General features: G+C 41.2%; 1 long non-coding RNA gene across 1 annotated transcript in view; it reads left to right on the top strand.

Annotated features, from left to right (window-relative positions):
- Nucleotides 1-12,896, top strand: part of LOC139753436 (uncharacterized) — a 41,716-nt gene that overhangs the window by 14,934 nt on the left and 13,886 nt on the right. Inside the window, exon 2 of the long non-coding RNA XR_011713710.1 lies at nt 12,047-12,176. This is a non-coding gene — a long non-coding RNA (uncharacterized lncRNA). The remainder of the gene's footprint in view (nt 1-12,046; nt 12,177-12,896) is intronic.

Consider the following 12,896-nt stretch of genomic DNA (forward strand, 5'->3'; position numbering starts at 1 on the left):
TCCATGTAGACTCTGCAGCCACGCACTTCTCCACGTGCTCCTGCTTCATCTGACTCCTACCAGCATCACAGGACCCCTGCCAAGCTTTCCTCGTATTACTCGAACCACCTTACCTTACCGCCTCTTCGCCATAATCCTGCACCTCCAGCAGCCCATTGCCCTCTGTTACCTCATCTTATATATCCTATCCAATAAAGTGTTTGTTGTGTTTTCGTGCCCATTTCTGTTTACCACACCAATAACTCCCTACCAGAACACCTGCTAGTCTCTAATGGAATGGAGGTAGACTGTTTTGGAGAGTCCCTAGGTAGTAAGGTATTAGGGTATACAGTATAGTAGCGTGGTTGTCATGGGAGCGGGACGTTGGGATTAGCATAATGTATAATAAGGTATGTTTAGTTAGTGGACAGAAATAATGGTTGAGAATGAATGTACTGTTGTTGGGGAGAAGCTCACAGTGGTGAGAATTAGACAAGACGATAGGTATAGGAACGTGAAGCTTCTGTATAAAAACCTGATGGTCTAGGATAGGTATGTGACAGGGTGGGGTACGCAACACACACTCACACAGGTAGCTGGTTAGGGATCGGCATGTAGTAGGCAAGAAAAGACGAATAGTTGTCATGGATAAGTGATGGTTGGAAATTAGAGGCAGTTACGGACAAATACCTCTTCGTCAGGAGGGAGGAAACGTGTCGGGGACTTGCTCGTGGTGATTTTAGTCACGCTTGATGAACGTAGCGGTTGAGGATAAGCACATGATAGACGGGGACACTGGCAGTTGAGACGATGCACTTAATGTTGGACGAGGTAAGACTTGTGATTGAAGAGTAACTGTTCGTGGTAGTCATTAACAACCATACGTAGAGCAGCAGCACCATCAAGGATTCTGAAAGAGAAAACAACACATGAAAACCTCTGTCGGTACTAAGGGAAGGAGAACAAGCCTAACAAACCGCTCGTTAGCATCTCATCAAGGAGCACCAAGACTAAACCGTGAATGACTTTGCACCAGGAGATCTCCCACGTTACTCAGGTGGCTGTTTACTGATGAACAGCACAAGACAATTATGACCCATAATTGCTATCTGTAAGACATGAAAACTGGTCGTCAGGATTTAGGTTTTTAAGTAATCCCAAAGCCCACACGAAGTGGAAATCTACGAAGAATGGAATACATAATTAGCTCGTGTATCACGAGTTGAAATACTCTGCTATATCGTGCAATTAATTTTGCACTAGATTCCTTAAGATGTAATGAGTTCTGTAATTTGAATATGCAGAAAATGTTAACTCGTGCGTTCATTCAAAGATGTCTTGCAAAAAAAAAAAGTTTCATTGTACGTGACGAATATCGATCTTCGCTTCTCATTTTGATTTAAATGTAATTTTGCAATAAACTTGTACCATTTCATTTGTGGCTTTGCCAATTTTTCCTATATAAAAGACATTGCTTTTGTCAAGAAGGAAATCTAGCGTGGTTGCTTGTTGTCTTCTCGGTCGTAGGCAACCATATCCGTTTGTGATGCGTTTCGGCGACTCGAGATAACTTGAATATCTACACGTATTTGTTTCGTTAATTCTGAGATTGACAAGTGGTACACAAGAGTAACTTTGAAGGCGACAGTAGGCTCAACTTTCTCTGGTTCTTCGTTTTCACTGCCGGTTTCGTTGTAGACTTGAACACCCTGGGAAAATCTTAAACTGTATATGTCTGTGCGAGATTTTGCAGTAAATGTGGATATTAACTTTAAGGTAACTTCGTTGTTACCTTGTGAACACTGTAGACACTTTATCATTCGATATTGTTCATTCGGAAAATAATTGTGCAAAGCAATTGTAAAACAATGTGATCCGCTTCTTATATAAATATATCTAGTCAGTGAGGCACTGCAGACAAAAAAAAAAAAAAAGTTTGGCCAAATTTGAAAGTGAAAATTTACAAGCATGAAATAGAATGCATTTAAGACATTTGACTTTCCCTTGGGTGATATTTAACATTTTCCGCATTATTGAATAATATCTCATTCTGATTTGTCTTATTCGTAGGCTGATGTGAAGGTGAAGTAAAGTGTGTGGGAAAGAAAATATGCTTTTATCGTTCTCGTATCTTCAAAGCTCTACCCTCTTGCAAGTTATTCATGGTTGGGGGAGAAGAAAAATCAAACGAGCACAAATTACATTATACACTTTTTGATATATTCTCGTAAGTATACTGCCGGATGAAATGAGTTTTGTCAGTAATCTTAGGTTTAGTGCATCATGGTTTTGAACCATTTTCACCAATTATTTCTAAGAGTATATACAATATATACGTACACAAGATTGTGTGTATGCCGGCAAAGCTGAGAAGTCGTCTTCACGAACAATTGTCATAAGGCAAACTAGTGTTACCAAACCACAGTAATCTGCGAGTTTTGTCAATAATCTCAAATTGAATAGGAGGCTTTAATCCTCATTTTTATCCATGTTTTTAACTTGGATATGTTTTGGATATGTATATGCAGGCAAAGCTGAGGAGTCGTTACAAACAGTATGTACAATGACTCGCTTAGGGAAGTGTTGCCAAACCGCCAAAGTCTAAAACCAGAACGCTCTTTTAAGAAACGAGACGATACCTATGAATAGAAGACTTAAAAATATGAACGATGTGCGTGATGCCATGGAGAGCTGTATACCCAGGTTTACACCTAAAGAAATGGCCAGGGATTCGCTCACTAAGCTTCCCTGTACTTCAGACTATTATTGGCAGCAGTATGCTGTTGTGTACATGCGTATATGTTTATAGTACAAAAATTTTTACAAGTGCAAATTATTTGAATGTCTGAACATTTGCTTTTATTCGTTTATCCAGTGAAATATTTCAAATTACGAAAGCAGTATTACGGCAATCCTTATTACAATAATCAACCACTTCAGTGATAACTAGTGCAATGAACAGAAACTTGTCATTTCCAGGCTTTAACGTGGTAACGATCATCGCCAAACGCGATATTTCGTAGAATGTGTCCATCCTACAGTACGCTTTCACAGCCCTCGTTTTATGTAATATGTGCTCTCCCTAGTGTTGAAACGCATCTAGACTATGTAGGTACACACACATACATTGACTTACACATGCGTTCATGTACGAGTTTGTAAGCGCATTTGTGTGTGTGGAGGTGGTGGGTGCTTTTAACAACGGCAATAAGTTTATGGTAAGCTCTCCTCAATAAGGAATAGTGTAATTAGCTACAGTTTGTAAGACCAGCGGAATAAGTGCCCGTCTATCATAAGTTCAGTAAGCATCACTTTTTAAAGATAAACGAGCTAAAATGACATAGTAGTAGCAACGGCAATGAATGACAAATTGATCTCAGGTTTGTGACGGATGATCAAATAAATTTACATTTTATAAATAGAATGAAATCTCCAAGCTAACCCACCTCTTCAGAAGCACAAAAGCTTCATTCTCTGAATGCACGTCACCAGCGGATCCACGATGAAAGGATCCTGTTTCACCACACTTCTGTCAAGGACTGAGAAGCTAAAACTCGCACATACTGGGTGCTTATTTCGCTTCACTTCGCTATCATAGATGATGGAGTAAAGATGGGTAAACTCGGCTGAAACGAACCGAAACCGTTGTGCGCTAAAAGATATCAAGATACTTTCATAATAGTGCCATCTATTAAACGAACGTTTAGTTTAATTTCTACGAGGGTACGCAGTTCTGTGTTATATAATCCACTCTAGTGCCCATGAACTATATCGCTTATCGGTAACTATGTATTTTTTTTTGCGAATTGTCTATTTTTTCAACTTTATCCCACATATATTTCGTGTGTTCATTTTGACTGTTGCACTGATACTTATAAGTTGCATTTTTAAGAAGTCTAAAGGTTATTCAAGTACATAAATGGGTATATTGTACAATGGGGCGTAGAGCGCTTTTTACGTGGTAGTTATATTATATCGAATTAGTTCTCATTCGATAGACTTGCAAATTTTTGTTTGTGAACACCTGCTAATTTCTTTTAAAGGCAAACGTGGTACAACTTGAACACAATCACTAGAGTTGTAGACTGGATAGATAATTGTATCATTTACAAGTAACGCAACTTGCATAAATGTTCCATGTCGCATAGGTCGCACTGTTTTCAACTGGCTATGATAAAAGTGTAAAAGATACAAAATGCTTTTTTTTTTTTTTTCAACTACACACACCGGTCAACAAGCACAGCTGAGTTTAAATGTAATATTCACACAGTTTGCTGCACTATAAATAACTCTTTCAGAATATTTTCTGCTTTGCATTTTTGTATAACAGGAATTAAAAGCAGCAAGCAACAGGGATTGATTTGATTTTTCTTAATTCAACGCCAAGGTTTAAAAATTTAACTTTCTAAGAATTAATATTTATGTAAAATTTATCTGAAACGATTTGGTTCAGGGCGATCGGGCTATTCTCTTATCCTCCTAACAGAAAGGCAAATAAAACTCATTAGAATGTCAGGTATGCAAATGAACATAGCACTAATGGAAAGGCTTCGTCATATCGGATGACAAAGAACACGAAAGAAATATAATTGTACCACCATACCTAACTTTTGATATCTTTTTTATTACAATTAATTTCATGAATAAATTTGTTCCATATCCCTGATGTGGATTTTTTTTTCGTATATGTAACGCGTATATGCGATTAGTTCGTCACTGTTCCCATGGCTAGCAATCTTTACTTTGAACACGGCGTAAACACACTGGCTACTCGTGCCATATCCGACGTGGAAGTGACTCTCGTATTTTTTTTTATGCGTTAGTTTACAAAGTTACTAGTTCGTAGTATATCACCCTTAATTCATTTTCCTGTCATGACTCTGTGGTCTTTGGTTGATATTGCCGAAGCCAGTGGCTTAGCAACTGGCCTAGTTCTAAGGTCTCAGCAGTTGTCGATGAAGAAACGTAAGGAGAGTGACTGAATTTAAAAATGTAAGTGTTTTCCCAGGTATATAAATTACTGTAAGAGATATTCGAAGACGGAGTTTGTCTGTGTCTGGCTGATTCTTGTAGTTTGTCGATTAACTATGGTGTAGTCCATCCTTCAAGGAAGGGGGGGGGAGTTCTAACCCTGAGGACGTGGGGAGTTCTAACCCAAAGGAAGGGGGGAGTTCTAACCCAAAGGGAGGACGTGATGAATTGGATGAATTAAAGTAGGTTCATAAATTATGTAGAATTTACCTTAGTGGCGGTTAGATAAGTGGCTTTACGTTTGTTTGGTGTTTGTCTGCACGTAGTTTCCTGATGCCTGTCAATTTAGTTTGTAGGTCGAAAAATGAGGAAAAATGCAGTGCTGGAAGTGACATTACCAATGAGGTTGTCTGAAATTGATGGAAATTAATCTGCCAGTGACGCCAGCGAATGTTTGGTTGTGTATTCTGTTGATTGTCATTGTTTGACTAGTTTTATACCATCACTGTTTATTAGCTTTTCGACTGGCCTTGAACCTGGCTTCGAAACTTCAATCACTTCGGCTTCGAAACTTCGATCGCATTCGGTTTCGAAGCTTCTATCATTTTGGGCGATATAGTGGCCGGACAAGGTCCATCCACACAAACATTTCCTCCATTTATTTGTCTTCCAACTCCTAGAACTGCTCTCCCCTCCCTTACCCCTCAGGTCTGCACCTCCTATCTTTTATAGGGTAGTTAAGAGAGAAAGCAGGGGTTGTACTGTTGAAGATAGAGCTCGGGAGAGGCAGAGTTAAGGAATATATCTAGGCTTATGGTGTACATTAGGTTCTGTGATGCGTGTGAGAGGTTGTTCTGAAAACGTGTTTTTGGTGCCTTACCTTTATACCTTCGGCAGACAGGGTTGGTGTATGTAATACTGATTGTTTATTTACGGAGGGAAAGGAAAAGTAGCCAGGCTATTCTGAGCACAAAGTCCTTTCCCCAACCAGCCACAATGTGGGTCGGAATCACCTGAAGTTCGATCAAACGAAGCAGCTGAGGGAAGTGCCTTAATGGCCCAACAGATGTCGCGCCGTATGGTGTTGGGGGGAGGTTGTGTGTGTGGCCAGCAGCTACCATCCAGCAGCCGCCACCTTGGAATGAAGTCACGAAATCCCCATATATACTGAGAACGCCAAGAATGATGCGATGGTTCACAACATTAAGGATATTGAGAGTTCTGTAAAGATTATTGTAATTGCACAATAAAAAACATATACCGTCGTTAATGACTGGAAGGGTGTAACTGAAGATAAGCCGGCGTTGTATTTTTTTTTTTATGGGCATGAAGATATTTTGCATATAAATAGTTCACTTGGTATGATATTGTATATACGGCTTATAAGACAGTGTGATACAAGTGGGAATTACTTTTACGATTCATTGTGAGGTTGTTACCATGGTACGGCACCAAGTTTTTTCTTTTATGCCAACAGAAAGTTGTGATGAACAAGCAACTGCTTACCACGCCTCCCTTCACTCCGTGGGTTACTGACTGGCATGTTTGAGTGTCCCTCTCGGCGGTGTTCTGGTCTTCATAGGGATGTTCTGTTGACAATCACTCCCGTGGTCCACATAGTTGAATCTGATAGTATGATAAGAAGCAATTGAGGGACATATCATCCAAGAAGCTGGGCTGCAGGGTCGTAAGCTATCTTTTGGAGAGTCTGGTGAACATGGATGTCACACCACACAGCGGTAGATAATGGAAATAACCTCTGTTATCGTGAGAGCCCCGTTAATTTGGTCTTCAGTGTAATAGATCCTAGTTTCTACAGGACTGTTTTACCACTACTGCCACACAACTCTGTCCATGTGATGTATAGTAGCCCGACTGCAAATTTCTTAGTGCTCTTAGATTTTCGAGTGCAATATTTTGCAAGTAGATTGAACTATAGTGTTACGCTACTCGAATCTGCTGTCTGTTTCAAGCTATGCAACTCATCTATCTGTTTTGCCCAGCTATACAACGTTGTATCATGCTGTACAGCTCATCTGATGTATCAAGCTATAACTGATGTTGTGTCAACCTATACAGCTCGGCTGTTGTCATGCTTGTCAGCTCAACAGCATGTTGTCTAGCTACGCAACTCTGATGTGTCTGTCGGCGCCAACCAGCTGTATGCTGTGAATAACAAGAAATAGAATTTGTGCGATTTCAGTACAGCTAAACAACACATCCAGACGCGAAGTTGATTGATTGTCCTGCTATGTACATTAGACTTGTTTGATACGGCGTCTGGGTTCATGATCATTATGCTGTTTATAGCCTTGAAATCTATCAACTTAAGTTCCTCCTCGCAGATGAGCTGTCCGGATATATGTTTGATGGATGAGAAAAAGGGAGGGGGGACGTACATTTTCTTTGTCTATCATTCTTGGAGACGTGCGTTACTAGACGAGATCAGACTCTCATCTTGGGTAGACCAACTAGCCAAGAGCTCTTACGTTTGGATATAATGAACACGAGAGTACTGGTGCATTAGGGAAGTACTCCCCCTCTGTGCACGTGTGCGGAGATTCGTGCGTGAGTGCTTATCTGAATGGCATTGAAAAATCTCGCTGCTGATGTTGAAGTGAGCATATGCAGGCACGTGTGCATCACCGAGTGGGCTCTTAGAGAAAATGTTGGACAAACCTTAGAGTCCCTCCCACAATGGCAGTGGCCGAGGTAATAACTGTTATTAGCGTCGACGATCAATGTGGTACATAAAAGGTTTGTGGTTCCACATCGGGAGAGCCAAGTGCTGACGATGCTTCTCACTGTAAACGTATATATGAAGTTGGTAGATTTTGACCAACGTCAGGTTACACAACAAAATCCCAAACATATGGAAACTTGCCAGTATATTATCAGTCCTAAAACTCCTCGATCTACTTAACTCCCCTTCTTTCCTCCCTCCATTTATCACCTCTTGTCTTCAATATCCAAATTCTTTATAGAATAAGATGATCCATCAGAGGGAATAGGAGGGGGCAGAGAACTAATGAAGTTGGCCAAAACCGAGATAACGTCATTTACGAACCAAGTCGGTGTCAATGCAACCATTTCTCTTCCCACTGGTTCGCTTCAAGCATTTTGTCTTTAAATGTCTGAATTCGTAATGGAAGACGGGATGATCGAGTATAATGACAATAGAATCTTATTATTCAACCCTGAAATTGCATCTACAAATGTACTACAATATGAATGACATCAAAGGGACGTGTGCTGATGAGCGCCAGATAGCTTCCTTCAAATCTTAGCGTCATTATACCGAATTTCGGGTTGGCTGACCCGACTCAATAACCCTGGAAGCATCAAACACAGATTGCATAAAGCATAGTCAAGTCCACACACATACACTCCTCTGGTGACTATGTAAGGCCATGTTCATATTTGTGTTGGGAGGATGGAATTAGAAAGTACAGATGGTTGATTATGGTTGATGACAGAGTCGCCACGATCTCATGCAGTTCATAGGCAAAATACGAGGGTTTTTGCCCGAGGTGGGTATGTGATATGAGGCGGTTGCTGCAGTAGATCGAGGAGAAGGGAGTTATTTAAGGAGGGAATGGGGAATTTGTAGTAGAACAAGCGGAAAAGGGGGGGGGGTTGTTTGTGCGTGAGAATGGTAGTAGAACAGCAGGTTTTTGAGAACGGAGCGTGGACCTGGATGAAGAACATGGTGAATTGTTTGAGAACGGAGTGTAGAACTGGATGAAGAACAGGGCGTGTTGTTTAAGGTGGGGCGTGTGGGACTGTCAATAGAATATGGAGGGTTCTTTGGTAAGGGAGTGTGGGATTGGCAGCAGAGCAGGATGGATTGTTTAAGAAAGTGTGGCACTGTCAGTAGAACATAGAGGATAGTCTGCGATGAGTGTGTGTGTGTGTGTGTGTGGAATTTGCATCAGAACTGGGAGGGATGTATGAGATGGCAGTGATTGGTATGTTTTAGGACACCATGGGTTCTGACAATAGTGGGAGCATAAGATGCTAGAAGGGAACATGTGATGCTAGAGGGGAGCATGTGATACTGGAAGGAGAGTTTGCGATGCTAGAGGCTACAGAGAGGCATAGTTTGCTACAGGGAATTATGTGATACTAGGGGGAGTATGTGGAACTAGAGGGAAGCGTGTAACACAAGGGATCAGTGATTATAGAGGGGGAAATGTTCCATGAGAGTGGCTTACGTGATGAGAGAGGGCATTACATAAGGGTGACAGTAAAAATAGACGGCATATGATATGATGCGGAAGTCGTAATTCGAGACTGAAGCATGGGATGAGAGGCGATGATGTGATGCGGTAGAGGGTATGTGCTGTGAGAGGAAAAGGTGACTTGAGAGGAGTGTATGTGATGAAAGGTACGTGTAATGTGAGATGCAAGCTTACGGCGGGAGAGGGGAGATTGTGATGCAAGAGTGCAACATTTGATGGAAGAGGGGCATGTGATGACAGAGGAAGAGAGATGTGGTAAAGGATGTGACGTAAGTATGAGAGGAAATTTTTTGAGCTGATTCCTGAATGATGGTTCAAAGGAGACGGTCTTAAAGCAGTGCGACAGATGGTCATTAGATGCAATACATCTGTACCTCCCACGGAGGAAAATTGATAGATGATTTTCTCCTATGTTTCATGCGAGTAATTTATGGATTGCTTGCTTTATCATTATAATGAATATTGTACGAGGAATTATGTTTTTGACTGTATTAGTTTATGCTAAATGATTTCCTGGGTAATAAGATATTTGCATTATCAATAAAGGTATATCAAAACACTAATTGTTATTGAGAAGTGACGCTAATAAAGTTGAAACTTTTGTTGTACTAGAAAAATCAGCGTATTTAGACGTTTCCTCTCTTGCAAGTCGAAAAGCTTCCCAGTATTTTCTAAGTGTAGTATATGTTTGTCACCTGGAGACTGACGGAGCAGTTGGGGGTAAATGATTGTCAGAAGATCTGACTCAGATTACCATTTTCCTGTTATTTGAAGATCTTCAATGAACTTGATAACTAATAAATACGTAAAATATAGGGTATGCTTAACGTGCATGTTGTAGGATCTCTGTGAACAGACACTGAACAGTGTATAAGTTAAGCTAACAGTATACATAGCAACAGAGATGGCCAAAAATAAAATCCCTTTTTACAATCGACATTATCGCCTACCTGGTTAAAACTTGCGAGAAGACTCGTGTATCTAACTACAACAAAGTGTACCTGTACGACGGTTCTCTGCTGCTATATAAACCACACTGTTAGTATACATCATTTTCGTTGCTTCTGCTGTCGACTGCTAGGTGCGCCATAACTGAGAAAATATGTATCCCTTACCTTGCTCGTCATTGAGACGTCAAACAAAAACATCTCGATGCCGAGGTTCGGACTCTTCTATATGTTCCCGAACCACTTATGCTGATATCGTTTAAAAAGACAATCTAATCCTGAATTACGTTGACGGTTTGTAAAGACACTTACTCTCCCAGTGACCTGTTCTGCTGGACTGACGTCGAGACATTCAGACAAACTGTGGCTGTCTGCAGGGACAGCCCTTGACCTTTCTGGAGATCCGGTGCCTTCGTCTACCACATTAAGTCTTCCCCCGAAACCAGTATATGATTACCCCATTACCTATACTGAGGCGGACACCTGCCCCATTAGTCACGGTTCTTATAGAACTCTTTCCTCGTCCGCTCTAGTGTCCTTCCATGATCATAATGAGCTCTATACTTGTCACCTCGAGCAATGCGTCTTGGGCTTGGCGGCCTCATTCAGTTCAGTGACGCTACCGAGGCTGACACAGCTCTCAACATGCCTACACACACACACATCCTCCCCCACAATCAGAGCCATCAGTTTAGCTTGGATGGGGGGTAGACAGACCTCATTTCCTGTCTATCCTTCTCCTCCTGCTGAAGGAGCCAAAGAGGCTTCTGCTTTGTCGGCATTGCTGATAGGTTCCTAAGAGATTTGAGGCGGTTGGCAGCTCACTTGGGAAGCGAGGATACACAGGCAACCTGGTTCATTGTGCACCATACGAGAAGGAAGAGGAGTGATTGGAAGAAAGGAAACGTCAGCAATAACTCTTCGTTGCTCCCTAACAAAAGTTCAACACTGTACCTATTGACAGATCAGCTGCTTTACGACAATTAGAGGCAATAGGGATTATACAGAGATGATCAAGGTGTTGTGTATAACTAAAAGTCTCATGACAATGTTCGATCCTTTCTTTTATGAGGTATATGGTAGGAAATGAGTCGCCTGAACTCTGTTCTGTTTTGTTGTTTAAGGGCTGGACAGTGGGCACAGGAATTGCTGAAGGAGTGATTATTAAGGGTTTTATGGAATAGAAATGAAGCAAAATTCTCAAAAACAAATATTTCAGCATTCGTAACACACTCTAGAACGTTTCTATTGGTCTCCTGCTTCCGCCACAACATAAATTCAGAAATCAGTTTCTGAACTGTGCTTGAATCTACTACCAATGTGTCATCAATGAACAGCAACAGAGTCAGTTTACAGACCCTCCTCACCTCCATCAGCATCCCCCTAACAGACTGTAGACCTACTTCTCTTCCTAAGACCCTTGCATTCACCTCGCCACCTCGTCCATGAACAGGCAAGATAACCATGCTCACATCATATCCCATGACAGCAGAATCACCTTCATCGTGCAACACAAACCATCCTTTCTTCCTACTCGCACGCACGCCTTACTCAACAACAACTCGATCCTTCTGGTACCTGTCCTCCTAAACCATATAATTTTTTTACCACCACCTACAAAGCATCTCTATCAATTCATCTTATGTTTTCTCTAGTCCTGTTAATGCTAGTGCTACAAATAGATCCTTTTGTTACCCTGTTTCTCACAACAATTCTCCAAAGTGAACACCTGATTCGCACATCCTCTGACACTCCTGGCGATGCATTTTACAACCTGTCTGATGTTCTCTGTACACCACCACCCTCAGTCACTACTCTCCCATACAACTCCTAAAGTACACTCAACAATCTTGTACCTCGTGTAATTCACTTTTGTTCCTCTTGCTCATTATATTACTTATTCCTCAGGAGTCACTTCTGTATTCAAGAGCTCCCACAGCGCCTAGGAAGTCGGACACGTCCCTTGGATGGGGCCGCAGGTCGTAAAGTTAAATGATGATTGTGTGTCTATGTGGGAACACTGCGTGACAACCATACGGTAAGTGTGCGATTTCTTCATTATGGTAGGTGCATCATAGGCATGACTAGGCTCGAGATACGTCGGAGTGATGTTTGTAGTGTTGTAGGGTTGGCGACTTTCAGAGTGTAGACGAGAAAGTATCCTCCTCCTCCAGAGAATTTCTACATTTGAGTGTCACATCTCTGACATCATATATCTCGTTCATTGTCTTCATTGATCAACATGACAGTATATACCACTATAGTGATAACATATTCCACGAGAAGTAACTTCAGTGCCCGTTACATCAGTCCAGCACGTTGAATGCATAAGTCACTCCTTCAGTACCAACACTCAATCGATTCTGTCGTATGACTTTAAACCGTTTGTTCCACGCGTGAGCTACCAGTAAAAGAAAATTAATTTTAAAGTCGAGAAATTGAATGGTTATAGTAGTTGAAGATGATGGAAGTGGAGGTCTTATGTACTGTATTTGTGCTCGTCCGCTAATTTTCCTCCACTACAGACATGTTTTATGCGAGTTTGACGTGCATGTTAGGAGTTCTAGATTATTGCCATTACAGCAGATGATGGCTAGTAAATCAAACTGCGCACGCAGTTTACACGAACTTTAATGCGTTGGATGTCATCACATGGTCTCTCATTACACGATAACGTTCAAAGAATTCTAGAGAACATTTGCATCAGCGAAAGACTTTAGTATGGAACAAAGTCTTCATTATATCAAGAGGAGAAGTT

The sequence above is a fragment of the Panulirus ornatus genome, chromosome 2 (genome assembly GCF_036320965.1).
Source record: "Panulirus ornatus isolate Po-2019 chromosome 2, ASM3632096v1, whole genome shotgun sequence".
In the NCBI taxonomy this organism is placed as follows: domain Eukaryota; kingdom Metazoa; phylum Arthropoda; class Malacostraca; order Decapoda; family Palinuridae; genus Panulirus; species Panulirus ornatus.